Source organism: Triticum urartu, chromosome 5A (assembly GCF_056163025.1).
Source record: "Triticum urartu cultivar PI428250 chromosome 5A, HENAU_Tu73, whole genome shotgun sequence".
In the NCBI taxonomy this organism is placed as follows: Eukaryota; Viridiplantae; Streptophyta; class Magnoliopsida; order Poales; family Poaceae; genus Triticum; species Triticum urartu.
In genome coordinates, this window is record NC_141877.1 from 665,848,315 (window position 1) to 665,865,889 (window position 17,575).

The window sequence follows — 17,575 nt, forward strand, 5'->3', positions numbered from 1 at the left end:
AAGAAGGAAAAAGGAAAAAACTAAACCAAATAATAATAATAAATTTTTCTAAGGATGAATGAATTAGTGGCACTGGTGTTACCCTTTAAGAAGTAAGAAAATAAAAAGAAACCAAAAAACTTACTTACAACTTTGCACTAAAATTGGGAATTTTTAATATGCCAAAAGAAATCATATAATAGTGCAATTTTTGCAATCTAGTATAATTTACATGCATATTTCATGGTAAACATAATATTGAAATTTCCTAAGTAAAATGAGTTAGTGGCATTGGTATTAGCCTCTAAGAAAAAGGAAAAAAAAAATGGTAAAATATGCACACATGTGAAATATAATTTGCGTTTTCTTATGATATGCAACAATTAGCATATAATTGTAATGCCCGGATAATTAGGCTACAGTAAAACTCTCCTAATGATGCCATGTCATCTGTGATTACTGTTGCTAAACTTTCGTTAGTTCAAACCGATTCAAAAATCAGTTCAGAAAAATGGTAAACAACAAAAGTTTTTAAAAGTTGAAACAAAATTGTTCGGTCAGGGCCAAATATTGCACTGGTAATTATGGTGTAGAAGACACAGTTTTATAAAATGCATAAATATTTTAAATTGGATTAAAACAGAAGAGAAAATAAATAAAAGAAAAGAAAATACAAAAGAGAAAAACAAACAAAAAAGGAAAAGAAACCCCCCGGGGCTCCGGCCCAGCAGGCCACAGGCCCAACTGGGCCACGACCCACCCCCACACTCCCTTATCCCCTCTCCCCCCTGTAACCCTAACCACCGTCCACCACTTCCCCCCCACGACGCGCCCCCCTCCCCCGATCTGATCTGGATCGGGGCCCGAACGGCTGTGACCCCGCCGCTCGGATGACGCACCCGCCGCCGCCTGAGGACCTCGCCGGATCCTCCCCCCCCCCACCCGCTGGCCTGCTTCCTCTTCGCCGACGTCCCCGTCCCCCACCACGACCCCCCGCTGCCCGTTCCCTATGTTCCCCCGTGAGCCCCCTCCTTCTCCTCTTCCTCGCGCCCCGCCACGCACCGGCGCGCGCCTGATTGTCGTGCTCTTCGCGCCCGCCCCGCTCACCATCCCTGCCGCTCGCGCGCTGCCTCGCGACCCTCTGTGCTCGCCCCAACGCGCCCCCACGCACGTCCGCACGCATCGCGAGCCACTGCCCACTCGCGCTCACCGCGCCGCCATGCGCTCGTTGTCGCCGCGACCGGCGCGCCCGCTCCCCCGTACCTCCGCTCGCGCTGCTGCTTACTGCCTGGAGCCGTCGAACCTGCCTCCGGCCTCCCCCCTGCAGCCCAGCCTCGCCCCGCTCGGCGCCTCCACTCGAGACCGCCCGCGGCCACCGCAGCAACCTGCGCCTGCCTCTGACGTGCGCCTCCCGCTCGTCCCTGCAGCCGTTGCCCCGCCGTTGCCTCGCCATGCCGCCCGCATCCGCGGTTGGCCGCGCCCCGGCTCGCCCGAGCGCCCACGCCCCACCGCACACCCCTACTCCCCTCGCCCGGCCTCAGTCGCCGCTGCCGGCCAGTCGCCCCGCTCGTTGTTGCGCTTGCCGCTGTCGCCGGCGTCCCGGCGCCATTCACTGGCGCCCAAACAGGCGGATGCCCGCAGCGCCCGAACCGCTCGGGCTGTGCCCCACACCCCGCACCCGTTAACCCTGTTGGCCCGCTGGCCCTATGACAAGTGGGGCCTCAAGCCCCCAGAACGTTTATAAAAAAATTATTTAAAATAATAATATATATATAAAATAATTAATATAATTAATTACAGAAATAATTAACTTAATTAATTTTGATTAATTAAACTAAACAAATAATTAATATAATTACACATTAGTTACCTAATTAACCTGATCTGTTAATTAGTTAATTAAGTAGTCAATGACAGTGGGGCCCACCCCCTAATTAATACTAATTAGGTTAATTAAATTGTTTAATTAAAATATGTCACTGACTAGTGGGACCCACTGGTCAGGTTGACCAGTCAACCCCTGTTGACTGCTGACGTCAGCATGACATCATGCTGATGTCATAAATCCATTTTCGAAATTAAATTAAATAATTAATTAAATTCCAGAAATTAATAAAATCTTTAGAAAATCATATCTTTTAATCCATTACTCGGATTAAAATATTTTCAACATGAAAGTTGCTCAGAATGACGAGACAAATCCGGATACGCAACCCGTTCGTCCGCCACGCATCCCTAGCATAGCAAACACGCAACTTTCCCCCTCCGGCTCATTTGTCCGAAAACGCGAAACACCGGGAATACTTTCCCGGAAGTTTCCCCCCTTCACCGGTACCACCTCGTACCGCGTTAGAGCACACCTAGCATCACGCTTTGTCATGTCATGCATCGTCATGCATTTGTTTGCATTATATTTATTGTTTCTTCCCCCTCTTCTCTCGCTAGACACCGAGACCGACGCCGCTGCTACCCAGTACGACTACGGTGTTGACGACCCCTCTCTCTTGCCAGAGCAACCAGGAAAGCCCCCCCTCTTGATCACCAGATATCGCCTACTCTCCTCTATACTGCTTGCCTTAGAGTAGTGTAGCATGTTACTGCTTTCCGTTAATCCTATCCTGATGCATAGCCTGTCCTTGCTACTACTGTTGTTACCTTTACCTGCAATCCAAATGCTTAGTATAGGATGCTAGTTTATCATCAGTGGCCCTTCATTCTTGTCTGTCTGCCATGCTATACTATCGGGCCGTGATCACTCGGGAGGTGATCACGGGTATATACTATATACTTTATACATGGTACATGTGGTGACCAAAGACGGGTCGGCTCGTAGGAGTACCCGCGAGTGGATCTTTATGGCAGAGCGACAGGGCAGGTTGAGACCACCTAGGAGAGAGGTGGGCCTGGCCCTGTTCGGCGTTCGCGGATACTTAACACGCTTAACGAGATCTTGGTATTTGATCTAAGTCTGGCTACTAGCCTATACGCACTAACCATCTACGCGGGGACAGTTATGGGCACTCGACGTCGTGGTATCAGCCGAAGCCTTCGTGACGTCAGCGACTGAGCGGCGCGCGCCGGATTGGAACGTAAGACTGCTCTTGTATTAAGGGGGCTAGTTCTGCTTCCGGCCGCCCTCGCTGTTGGAGAGCGTTGCAAAAACCAAAAAATTTCCTATGTTTTCACCAAGATCCATCTATGAGTTCATCTAGCAACGAGTGATCGGATGCATCTACATACCTTTGTAGATCGCGAGCGGAAGCGTTCAAAGAACGGGGATGAGGGAGTCGTACCCGTCGTGATCCAAATCACCGGAGATCCTAGCGCCGAACGGACGGCACCTCCGCGTTCAACACACGTACGGTCAGCGTGACGTCTCCTCCTTGATCCAGCAAGGGGGAAGGAGAGGTTGATGAAGATCCAGCAACACGACGGCGTGGTGGTGGATGCAGCAGTCACCGCAGCAGGGCTTCGTCGTTCTTCTGCGGAGGGAGAGGTGTAGCAGGGGAGAGGGAGGTGCCAAGACTTCAGGGTGCGGCTGCCCTCCCCCCCTTTATATAGGCCCCCTAGGGGGGTGCGCCGGCCCTAGGAGATGGGATCTCCTAGGGGGGGCGGCGGCCAAGGGGGAGGAGTGCCCCCCAAGGCAAGTGGAGGCGCCCCCTCCCCTAGGGTTCCCAACCCTAGGCGCATGGGGGGCCCAAGCGGGGGGCGCACCAGCTCACTATGGGCTGGTTCCCTCCCCACTTCAGCCCATGGGGTCCTCCGGGATGGGTGACCCCACCCGGTGGACCCCCGGGACCCTTCCGGTGGTCCCGGTACAATACCGTTGACCCCCGAAACTCTCCCGATGGCCGAAACTGCACTTCCTATATATAATTCTTCACCTTCGGACCATTCCGGAACTCTTCGTGACGTCCGGGATCTCATCCGGGACTCCGAACAACTTTCGGATTACTGCATACTCATATCCATACAACCCTAGCGTCACCGAACCTTCAGTGTGTAGACCCTACGGGTTCGGGAGACATGTAGACATGACCGAGACGACTCTCCGGTCAATAACCAACAACGGGATCTGGATACCCATGTTGGCTCCCACATGCTCCTCGATGATCTCATCGGATGAACCACGATGTCGAGGATTCTAGCAACCCCGTATACAATTCCCTTTGTCAATCGGTACGTTACTTGCCCGAGATTCGATCGTCGGTATCCCAATACCTCGTTCAATCTCGTTATCGGCAAGTCACTTCACTCGTACCGTAATGCATGATCCCGTGACCAGACACTTGGTCACTTTGAGCTCATTATGATGATGCATTACCAAGTGGGCCCAGAGATACCTCTCCGTCATACGAAGTGACAAATCCCAGTCTTGATCCGTGTCAACCCAACAGACACTTTCGGAGATACCCGTAGTATACCTTTATAGTCACCCAGTAACGTTGTGACGTTTGGTACACCCAAAGCACTCCTACGGTATCCGGGAGTTACACGATCTCATGGTCTAAGGAAAAGATACTTGACATTGGAAAAACTCTAGCAAACGAACTATACGATCTTGTGCTATGTTTAGGATTGGGTCTTGTCCATCACATCATTCTCCTAATGATGTGATCTCGTTATCAATGACATCCAATGTCCATAGTCAGGAAACCATGACTATCTGTTAATCAACGAGCTAGTCAACTAGAGGCTTACTAGGGACATGTTGGTGTCTATGTATTCACACATGTATTACGATTTCCGGATAACACAATTATAGCATGAATAAAAGACAATTATCATGAACAAGGAAACATAATAATAATCCTTTTATTATTGCCTCTAGGGCATATTGCCAATAGTCTCCCACTTGCACTAGAGTCAATAATCTAGTTACATTGTGATGAATCGAACACCCATGGAATTCTGGTGTTGATCATGTTTTGCTCTAGGGAGAGGTTTAGTCAACGGATCTGCTACATTCAGGTCCGTATGTACTTTACAAATATCTATGTCTCCATCTTGAACATTTTCACGAATGGAGTTGAAGCGACGCTTGATGTGCCTGGTCTTCTTGTGAATCCTGGGCTCCTTGGCAAGTGCAATAGCTCCAGTGTTGTCACAGAAGAGTTTGATCGGCCCCGACGCATTGGGTATGACTCCTAGGTCGGTGATGAACTCCTTCACCCAAATTGCTTCATGCGCTGCCTCCGAGGCTGCCATGTACTCCGCTTCACATGTAGATCCCGCCACGACGCTCTGCTTGCAACTGCACCAGCTTACTGCCCCTCCATTCAAAATATACACGTATCCGGTTTGTGACTTAGAGTCATCCAGATCTGTGTCGAAGCTAGCATCGACGTAACCCTTTACGACGAGCTCTTCGTCACCTCCATAAACGAGAAACATTTCCTTAGTCCTTTTCAGGTACTTCAGGATATTCTTGACCGCTGTCCAGTGTTCCTTGCCGGGATTACTTTGGTACCTACCTACCAAACTTACGACAAGGTTTACATCAGGTCTGGTACACAGCATGGCATACATAATAGAACCTATGGCTGAGGCATAGGGGATGACACTCATCTCTTCTATATCTTCTGCCGTGGTCGGACATTGAGCTAAGCTCAATTTCACACCTTGCAACACAGGCAAGAACCCCTTCTTAGACTGATCCATATTGAACTTCTTCAATATCTTATCAAGGTATGTGCTTTGTGAAAGACCTATGAGGCGTCTTGATCTATCTCTATAGATATTGATGCCTAATATATAAGCAGCTTCTCCAAGGTCCTTCATTGAAAAACTCTTATTCAAGTAGGCCTTAATGCTGTCCAAAAGCTCTATATCATTTCCCATCAAAAGTATGTCATCTACATATAATATGAGAAATGCTACAGAGCTCCCACTCACTTTCTTGTAAACGCAGGCTTCTCCATAAGTCTGCATAAACCCAAACGCTTTGATCATCTCATCAAAGCGAATGTTCCAACTCCGAGATGCTTGCACCAGCCCATAAATCGAGCGTTGGAGCTTGCACACCGTGTCAGCATTCTTAGGATCGACAAAACCTTCCGGCTGCATCATATACAATTCTTCCTTAAGGAAACCATTAAGGAATGCCGTTTTGACGTCCATTTGCCATATCTCATAATCATAGAATGCGGCAATTGCTAACATGATTCGGACGGACTTCAGCTTCGCTACAGGTGAGAAAGTCTCATCGTAGTCAACCCCTTGAACTTGTCGATAACCCTTAGCGACAAGCCGAGCTTTGTAGATGGTCACATTACCATCCGCGTCTGTCTTCTTCTTAAAGATCCATTTATTTTCTATGACTCGCCGCTCAACGGGCAAGTCAGTCAAAGTCCATACTTCGTTTTCATACATGGATCCTATCTCGGATTTCATGGCTTCCATCCATTTGTCGGAATCCGGGCCCGCCATCGCTTCTTCATAGTTCAAAGGTTCACCGTTGTCTAACAACATGATTTCCAAGACAGGGTTGCCATACCACTCTGGTGCGGAACGTGTCCTTGTGGACCTACGAAGTTCAGTAGCAACTTGATCTGAAGTTTCATGATCATCATCATTAACTTCCTCTCTAGTCGGTGTAGGCACCTCAGGAACATTTTCTTGAGTCGCGCCACTTTCCGGTTCAAGAGGTAATACTTCATCAAGTTCTACTTTCCTCCCACTTACTTCTTTCTCTAGAAAGGATCCATTCTTGGCAACAAAGATCTTGCCTTCGGATCTGAGGTAGAAGGTATACCCAATAGTTTCTTTAGGGTATCCTATGAAGACGCATTTTTCCGACTTGGGTTCGAGCTTTTCAGGTTGAAGTTTCTTGACATAAGCATCGCATCCCTAAACTTTTAGAAACGACAGCTTAGGTTTCTTCCCAAACCATAATTCATACGGTGTCGTCTCAATGGATTTCGACGGAGCCCTATTTAAAGTGAATGCGGCAGTCTCTAAAGCATAGCCCCAAAATGATAGCGGTAAATCGGTAAGAGACATCATAGATCGCACCATATCTAATAGAGTGCGATTACGATGTTCGGACACACCATTACGCTGAGGTGTTCCAGGCGGCGTGAGTTGTGAAACTATTCCACATTTTCTTAAGTGTGTGCCAAATTCGTGACTCAAGTATTCTCCCCCACGATCTGATCGCAAGAACTTGATTTTCCTGTCACGTTGATTCTCAACCTCACTCTGAAATTCCTTGAACTTTTCAAAGGTCTCAGACTTGTGTTTCATTAAATAGACATACCCATATCTACTCAAGTCATTAGTGAGGGTGAGAACATAACGATAGCCACCGCGAGCCTCAACACTCATTGGACCGCACACATCAGTATGTATGATTTCCAATAAGTTGGTTGCTCGCTCCATTGTTCCTGGGAACGGAGTCTTGGTCATTTTACCCATGAGGCATGGTTCGCACGTGTCAAATGATCCGTAATCAAGAGACTTTAAAAGTCCATCTGCATGGAGCTTCTTCATGCGTTTGACACCTATGTGACCAAGGCGGCAGTGCCACAAGTATGTGGGACTATCATTATCAACCTTACATCTTTTGGTATTCACACTATGAATATGTGTAGCATTACGCTCGAGATTCATTAAGAATAAACCATTCACCATCGGAGCATGACCATAAAACATATCTCTCATATAAATAGAACAACCATTATTCTCGGATTTAAATGAGTAGCCATCTCGAAGTAAACGAGATCCTGATACAATGTTCATGCTCAAAGCTGGCACTAAATAACAATTATTGAGGTTTAAAACTAATCTCGTAGGTAAATGTAGAGGTAGCGTGCCGACGGCGATCACATCGACCTTGGAACCATTCCCGACGCGCATCGTCACCTCGTCCTTCGCCAGTCTCCGCTTATTCCGCAGCTCCTGCTTTGAGTTACAAATGTGAGCAACTGCACCGGTATCAAATACCCAGGAGCTACTACGAGTACTGGTAAGGTACACATCAATTACATGTATAGCACATATACCTTTCGTGATGCCGGCCTTCTTGTCCGCTAAGTATTTGGGGCAGTTCCGCTTCGAGTGACCACTTCCCTTGCAATAAAAGCAGTCAGTCTCGGGTTTGGGTCCATTCTTTGGCTTCTTCCCGGCAGCTTGCTTACCGGGCGCGGCAACTCCCTTGCCGTCCTTCTTGAAGTTCTTCTTACCCTTGCCTTTCTTGAACTTGGTGGTTTTATTCACCATCAACACTTGATGTTCCTTTTTGACTTCTACCTCTACTGATTTCAGCATTGCAAATACTTCAGGAATGGTCTTTTCCATCCCCTGCATATTGAAGTTCATCACAAAGCTCTTGTAGCTCGGTGGAAGCGACTGAAGGATTCTGTCAATGACCGCGTCATCCGGGAGATTAACTCCCAGCCGAGTCAAGCGGTTATGTAATCCAGACATAGTGAGTATGTGCTCACTGGCAGAACTGTTTTCCTCCATCTTACAGCTGAAGAACTTGTCGTAGACTTCATATCTCTCGACCCGAGCATGAGCTTGAAAAACCATTTTCAGCTCTTCAAACATCTCATATGCTCCGTGTCTCTCAAAACGCTTTTGGAGCCCCGGCTCTAAGCTGTAAAGCATGCCGCACTGAACGAGGGAGTAATCATCGGTACGTGTCTGCCAAGCGTTCATAACGTCTTGTTCTGTAGGGAGAGCAGGTGCTTCACCTAGCGGTGCTTGCAGGACATAATCTTTCTTGGCAGCTATGAGGATGATCCTCAGGTTCCGGACCCAGTCCGTATAGTTGCTGCCATCGTCTTTCAGCTTGGTTTTCTCTAGGAACGCGTTGAAGTTGAGGACAACGTTGGCCATTTGATCTACAATACATGTTGTAAAGATTTTAGACTAAGTTCATGATAATTAAGTTCATCTAATCAAATTATTCAATGAACTCCCACTTAGATAGACATCCCTCCAGTCATCTAAGTATAACATGATCTGAGTTAACTAGGCCGTGTCCGATCATCACGTGAGACGGACTAGTCAACATCGGTGAACATCTTCATGTTGATCATATCTTCTATACGACTCATGCTCGACCTTTCGGTCTTCTGTGTTCTGAGGCCATGTCTGTACATGCTAGGCTCGTCAAGTCAACCTAAGTGTTTGCATGTGTAAATCTGTCTTACACCCGTTGTATGTGAACGTTGGAATCTATCACACCCGATCATCACGTGGTGCTTCGAAACAACGAACTGTTGCAACGGTGCACAGTTAGGGGGAACACTTTCTTGAAATTATTATGAGGGATCATCTTATTTACTATCGTCATTCTAAGTAAACAAGATGCAAAAACATGATAAACATCACATGCAATCAAATAATAGTGACATGATATGGCCAGTATCATATAGCTTCCTTTGATCTCCATCTTGGGGCTCCATGATCATCTTGTCACCGGCATGACACCATGATCTCCATCATCATGATCTCCATCATTGTGTCTCCATGAAGTTACTCACCAACTATTACTTCTACTACTATGGCTAACACGTTTAGCAATAAAGTAAAGTAATTTACATGGCGTTTCTCAATGACACGCAGGTCATACAAAAAAGAAAGACAACTCCTATGGCTCCTGCCGGTTGTCATACTCATCGACATGCAAGTCATGATTCCTATTACAAGAACATGATCTCATACATCACATATATATCATTCATCATTCATCACAACTTTGGCCATATCACATCACAGAATACTTGCTGCAAAAACAAGTTAGACGTCCTCTAATTGTTGTTGCAAGTTTTACGTGGCTGCAAGAGGGTTCTAGCAAGAACGTTTTCTTACCTACGTTAAAGCCACAACGTGATTTTTCAACTTCTATTTACCCTTCATAAGGACCCTTTTCATCAAATCCGCTCCAACTAAAGTGGGAGAGACAGACACCCGCCAGCCACCTTATGCAACTAGTGCATGTCAGTCGGTGGAACCGGTCTCACGTAAGAGTACGTGTAAGGTTGGTCCGGGCCGCTTAATCCCACAATACCGCTGAAGCAAAATAAGACTAGTAGCGGCAAGAAAGTTGACAACATCTACGCCCACAACAAATTGTGTTCTACTCGTGCAAAGAGAACTACGCATAGACCTAGCTCATGATGCCACTGTTGGAGAACGTTGCAGAAAACAAAAAAATTTCCTACGTTTTCACCAAGATCCATCTATGAGTTCATCTAGCAATGAGTGATCGGATGCATCTACATACATTTGTAGATCGCGAGCGGAAGCGTTCAAAGAACGGGGATGAGGGAGTCGTACTCGTCGTGATCCAAATCACCGGAGATCCTAGCGCCGAACGGACGGCACCTCCGCGTTCAACACACGTACGGTCAGCGTGACGTATCCTCCTTCTTGATCCAGCAAGGGGGAAGAAGAGGTTGATGAAGATCCAGCAGCACGACGACGTGGTGGTGGATGCAGCAGTCACCGCAGCAGGGCTTCACCGTTCTTCTGCGAGAGGGAGAGGTGTAGCAGGGGAGAGGGAGGCGCCAAGACTTCAGGGTGCGGCTGCCCTCCCTCCCCCCTTTATATAGGCCCCCTAGGGGGGTGCGCCGGCCCTAGGAGATGGGATCTCCTAGGGGGGCGGCGGCCAAGGGGGAGGAGTGCCCCCCAAGGCAAGTGGAGGCGCCCCCTCCCCTAGGGTTCCCAACCCTAGGCGCATGGGGGGCCCAAGGGGGGGGGGCGCACCAGCCCACTATGGGCTGGTTCCCTCCCCACTTCAGCCCATGGGGTCCTCCGGGATGGGTGGCCCCACCCGGTGGACCCCCGGGACCCTTCCGGTGGTCCCGGTACAATACCGTTGACCCCCGAAACTCTCCCGATGGCCGAAACTGCACTTCCTATATATAATTCTTCACCTCCGGACCATTCCGGAACTCTTCGTGACGTCCGGGATCTCATACGGGACTCTGAACAACTTTCGGATTACTGCATACTCATATCCATACAACCCTAGCGTCACCGAACCTTAAGTGTGTAGACCCTATGGGTTCGGGAGACATGTAGACATGACCGAGACGACTCTCCGGTCAATAACCAACAGTGGGATCTGGATACCCATGTTGGCTCCCACATGCTCCTCGATGATCTCATCGGATGAACCACGATGTCGAGGATTCTAGCAACCCCGTACACAATTCCCTTTGTCAATCGGTACGTTACTTGCCCGAGATTCGATCGTTGGTATCCCAGTACCTCGTTCAATCTTGTTACCGGCAAGTCACTTCACTCGTACCGTAATGCATGATCCCATGACCAGACACTTGGTCACTTTGAGCTCATTATGATGATGCATTACCAAGTGGGCCCAGAGATACCTCTCCGTCATACGAAGTGACAAATCCCAGTCTTGATCCGTGTCAACCCAACAGACACTTTCGGAGATACCCGTAGTATACCTTTATAGTCACCCAGTTACGTTGTGACGTTTGGTACACCCAAAGCACTCCTACGGTATCCGGGAGTTACACGATCTCATGGTCTAAGGAAAAGATACTTGACATTGGAAAAACTCTAGCAAACGAACTATACGATCTTGTGCTATGTTTAGGATTGGGTCTTGTCCATCACATCATTCTCCTAATGATGTGATCTCGTTATCAATGACATCCAATGTCCATAGTCAGGAAACCATGACTATCTGTTAATCAACGAGCTAGTCAACTAGAGGCTTACTAGGGACATGTTGGTGTCTATATATTCACACATGTATTACGATTTCCGGATAACACAATTATAGCATGAATAAAAGACAATTATCATGAACAAGGAAATATAATAATAATCCTTTTATTATTGCCTCTAGGGCATATTTCCAACACTCGCAACGTGCAGGTGTGCAATGGGCGATGGGCCCAGACCCCTGCACCATAGGGTTTAGACCGGCGTGCTGACCTCTCTGTTGTGCCTAGGTAGGGCTGCGACATGTTGATCTTCCGAGACCGGGCATGACCCAGAAAAGTGTGTCCGGCCAAATGTGATCGAGCGTGTTGGGTTATGTGGTGCACCCCTGCAGGGAAGTTAATCTATTTGAATAGCTGTGATCTTCGGTAACAGGACGACTTGGAGTTGTACCTTGACCTTATGAAAACTAGAACCGGATACTTAATAAAACACACCCTTCCAAGTGCCAGATACAACCGGTGATCGCTCTCTCACAGGGCAACGATGAGAGGATCATCGGTTAGGATTATGCTATGCGATGATACTTGGTGAACTTACCACCTACTCTCTTCTCCTGCTGCAAGATGGAGGTTACCAGAAGCATAGTCTTCCACAGGATTAGCTATCCCCCTCTTATTCTGGCATTCTGCAGTTCAGTCCACCGATATGGCCCTTTACACATTTACCCATGCATATGTAGTGTAGCTCCTTGCTTGCGAGTACTTTGGATGAGTACTCATGGTTGCTTTCTCCCTCTTTTCCCCCTTTCCCTTCTACCTGGTTGTCGCAACCAGACGTTGGAGCCCAGGAGCCAGACGCCACCGTCGACAACGACTACTACCACTCGGGAGGAGCCTACTACTATGTGCAGCCCGCTGACGGCGACCAGGAGTAGTTAGGAGCATCCCAGGCAGGAGGTCTGCGCCTCTTTCGATCTGTATCCCAGTTTGTGCTAGCCTTATTAAGGCAAACTTGTTTAACTTATGTCTGTACTCAGATATTGTTGCTTCCGCTGACTCGTCTATGATCGAGCTCTTGTATTCGAGCCCTCGAGGCCCCTGGCTTGTAATATGATGCTTGTATGACTTATTTTATTTGTAGAGTTGTGTTGTGATATCTTCCCGTGAGTCCCTGATCTTGATCGTACACATTTGCGTGCATGATTAGTGTACGATTGAATCGGGGGCGTCACAATAATGGTGGAAGTTTTCCAAATAAGAAGTTCCGTAAGGAAGAATGAATTGGTCGGATTGGTATTACCACTAAGGAAGAAAGAAAATAAAATGTATACTAAAGCAAAATCAGGCAATTGAAATTTTCTACAAATTATACATTGGTATTACCCTTTAAAAGGAACAAAATAATACAAAAAAACTTTAAAAAATAATAGCACATAACTTTAAGAACTAGAAAATGAAGTTATTTTCTAAGGAATAATGAATTAATGGCAATGATATTACTCTTGAGAAGAAAAACAAAATGAAAAAAAATTAAAGGATGAACGAATTAGTGGCACTGGTATTACCTTTAAAAGGAGAAAACAAAATTTAAAATAAACCAATTAATGAGAAAATTTACACACAAATTGCATATTTTATAACATGTAATAAATAAGCATCACACGAAAAATGAAACAAAAAACATCACACAACTTTGCACTTTAATTGCACTACTTTTTATGCGAAGAATGGTCATATAATAGTGCAGTTTTCACATATATTGTATAGTATTTAGGTGTACATTTACACTCACCCAAGATCCAAAAAATATCCACAAAAAGAAAACCAAAAATCAACTAATAAAGAAAAGGAAAAAAACAAAAGAAAAACACATAGAAACAGAAAATAGAAAAATAGAGCGAGAGAGAGGAGGACTGAGGAGTCAGATGGACTGACCCAAAATACAGGTCAATCAAAACATTTCAGCCCAAAACAAGACACACCACACAACAGAAAAAAGAGAGCACGGACATAAAATTGACTGGCCCAAATTCAATTTTCATACGACTTACGTGTAGCTAAAGTGTTAGATATTATATGAAAAAATATCGGCGATATAATAATGATGTGATATCATAGCAATTTTGGGTCTACCCAACACCAATGTGTACTCATTATTGTTGACATCGTTGTTACTTTAACAATGTTCATGATAAGATTAACAAGATCATCATAAATACATGAGCTAGTCCTAGATATATGACTATGGACCCATTTGATGTTTATGTTTTTCACACACGTAATTGAGTTTTTCTCTGAATTTCATAATCAATAACAAATGCAATTATAGCATAGAAAAATAAAATTAGTTATGAACATGAAATAGCATAATACTCGCTCTGTAAACAAATGTAAGACATTTTAGGTCACTACTTCAGTGACATAAAACGTTTTACATTTATTTTACAGTGGGAGTAATATTTTGTTATTGTATCTGGAGTATATTTTTAACGCTTGGGCAGAGGGCGAATAGCTACTTTTAGAGCAGAAAATCCAAAAGTATGCACACTACACGCCTATGCTGGGATCGGATCAACGTTGTTTGTGCTGCGGCAACGTTGTTTGAGTCTCTCGGCCTGGTTGTCGCCTTTGTTGGTGCAGCGCCGCGTTCTCCCCGCCGAGAGACTCTTGGCGCGGCAATGGCGGAATTGCAACTTTTGCTCTCTGTGCATCTCATGATCGAGTGCACTTGGTCCTGTCCAATCAGCTGCCGCTTGCGGCGGGCAGCTTTGGGATCGCTGGCTTCGATCCGGGGGAGTGGGACGCGTCGGCCTCCATTGCTGACTGGATTGGTGGTCTGTCCAACAAGCCAAGCCAGTGTGCAGAAAACGTGCTCAATCGCTATCGATCATTACCGTCTGGTGGATTTGGCGCGAGATGAACGCGCCCATTTTTTTAAAAAAACACAAGGAGCGTTCAGCGTAGCCGTACGGAGCTGGTGGTGGCTTTTGATCGTCGGCGGAGTCTCTTTTTTGTTTTCTTTTTGGTTTTTTGGCATTGTGAACGCGTTGTCCTGCCTACCGCTGTACACTTTTTTGGCATCCTCGCCCATCTTCTTAATCCAAATACGCAGCTTTCCGGCCTACTTCTAAAGCCTCTCAATGAGCATGCTCAGCCTCACCACATGCATGTCAATTTTATATAACAAAATACAACTCAAATACTCAATGGTACTCCATTGTTTATATTCACTAGTATTCAGCAAGGGAAAGTAAACTGATCTTGACCACTAGGCAGTAGCCGCCCACACTCTTGCTAAATACTATAAGCCAGGTTTGACATTTTTCTAGAATAGCTTTCATTCGGAACGGAGAGTGTGGGTGGGAGCAGTATATAAGGAGCGAGCTCGATGCACCTAGTTGAACACACAGCACGTACAGACGTACTCTTGCTTCCAGAGCAGCATCAAATATTAAGATGAGTATGCTGATGCCCAGAGTCAGCGGCTGCTTAGCACGCGCCTTCTTTGTGAGCTTCTTCTTCTTCTCATGCTCTGTTGCTTCCCCGTCCCCTGATGGTGATGGCTTCCTGCAATGCCTACGGCCCAAGAATGTGCCCAGCGAGCTCGTGTACACGCAGACCTCCAGCAGCTTCACCGACGTGCTGGCCTCCTCCATCAGGAACGGCAAGTTCTTCACCAACGCCACGGCGAGGCCGCTCTGCATCGTCACGCCCCGAGACGCCTCCCACGTCCAGGCCGCCGTGCTCTGCGGCCGCGGCCAGGGCGTGCGCCTACGCGTGCGCAGCGGCGGGCACGACTACGAGGGCCTGTCCTACCGTTCGGCGCGGCCTTCTTCCGAGGCGTTCGCGGTGGTCGACCTCGGCGCCAACCTCCGGGCCGTGCGCGTCAACCGGCTCCAGTCCACGGCCTGGGTCGACTCGGGCGCCACCATCGGGGAGCTCTACTACGCCATCGCCAAGAACGACTCCCGGCTCGCGTTCCCGGCCGGCGAGTGCCCGACCATCGGCGTGGGCGGCCACTTGAGCGGCGGCGGCGTCGGCATGATGATGCGCAAGCACGGCCTCTCCAGCGACAAGGTGCTCGACGCCACGCTGGTCAACGCCGACGGCGAGCTCCTGGACAGGGCCGGCATGGGGGAGGACCTCTTCTGGGCCATCCGGGGCGGCGGCGGCGGCAACTTCGGCATCGTGCTCTCGTGGAAGGTCCAGCTCGTGCAGGTCCCGTCGACGGTGGTGGCGTTCAACATCGCCAAGACGGTGGAGCAGGGCGCCGTGGACGTCCTCACCAGATGGCAGGACGTGGCGCCGTGTCTACCCAGCGACATCACCCTAAGGGCGATCGTGCGGGGGCGGCAGGCCATGTTCCAGGCCCTGTACCTCGGCGGGTGCGGCTCGCTGGTGGCCATGATGGACGACCAGTTCCCGGAGCTGGGCATGACGAGCGCCGACTGCCAGCCGATGAGCTGGGCGCAGTCGGCGGCCACGCCGTTCCTGAGCTTCGGCAGGAACGGCACGCTGGAGGAGGCGCTCCTGAACAGGACCACCGGGCTGAGCAGGTCCAACAAGGGCAAGTCGGACTACGTCCGGCGCGCCATCCCCAAGGCGGCGTGGGAGGACATCTTCCCCTGGTTCGCCAAGGCCGGCGCCGGGTTCATCCTGCTGGAGCCCCACGGCGGGTTCATGGGCGGCGTCCCCGCCGCCGCGACGCCGTACCCGCACCGGAACGGCGTGCTGTACGTGATGCAGTACATCGTGACGTGGCCGCAGGAGGGCGGGGACGGCGGCACGGCGGCGACGGCATGGATCCAGGGCCTGTACGAGTTGATGGGGCGGCACGTGAGCAAGAACCCTCGGCGGGCGTACGTCAACTTCCGGGACCTGGACGTCGGGCAGAACGACGAGGCCGGCACGTTCGAGGGCGGCGAGGCCTGGGGCGAGCGCTACTTCGTGGGCAACTACCGGCGGCTGGCGGCGGTGAAGGCGGCCGTGGATCCCACCAACTACTTCAGGAACGAGCAGAGCATCCCGCCGTTGCATTGAACGCGAGACGAGGCCGTCAGAAGAGAAGAGCTGACTGCGCGAGCGAGCGAGAGATGCCATGAATCAATCCTTCGTCATGGGCGGCTACTGCCTACTGGTGGAGATCAGTTTACTTTCCTTTGCTGAATACGTATAAACAATGGAGTACCATCGAGTTGTATTTTTGTCAACGTTGGTGATAGATGGCTGCTGTAGTGCTGTTGGATGCAGTTTACTATCCTTCTTCAAAACCTGCCCGCGACACGAGCATCCTTCCCAATGCGAGCATCCTTCCCAATGCGGTACTTGCGCCTCCCTATCTCGGTTTGGCAGCTCAAGAAAGGTGATCTTCAATTCCTTGAAGACAAGGTGGAAAGTAGGCCAATTACATACGAGGGCAAGAACATCACCACCATTGGCCGAACGATCCTTGTCAAGTCGATGATTACCATCCTTGTGGTCTACTTCATCACGCCGCTTGTCATACCGGCATCTACTCTTCGGTATGTCAATAAGCTTGAAAGGGCTTTCCTTTGGACCGGTGCGGACAAGATGACAAGGGCAAAATGCAAAGTTAACTGGGAAATTGTTTGTCGTCCACGTGAATATGGTGGTCTAGGGGTGCTCAGCACGGATAAGTTTGCACGCGCCTTGCGCTTGAGATGGCCTTGGTATGAGTGGAAGGAACCAAGCAAGATGTGGGTTGGGATGGGAAACCCGTGCGACGAGGAGGATTTGAAGTTTTTCTACGCCTCCACAACAATCACAATAGGGAACGGGGCAAGAACTTCATTTTGGGACGCCCCTTGGCTACTTGGACGTGCCCAAGGAGATCGCCCCGCTCATATTTGATGCATCCTCGAGAAAGAATTGGATGGTGCGTGAGGCCCTCCAAAATAACGCATGGATCTTGAAGATCAAACCTC

The 17,575-nt window shown here is 48.6% G+C and overlaps 1 pseudogene; it reads left to right on the forward strand.

Annotated features, from left to right (window-relative positions):
* The first annotated feature begins 15,043 nt into the window (after positions 1-15,043).
* LOC125506429 (berberine bridge enzyme-like Cyn d 4 pseudogene) lies at positions 15,044-16,879 on the forward strand (annotated as a pseudogene).
* Positions 16,880-17,575: the final 696 nt, after the last annotated feature.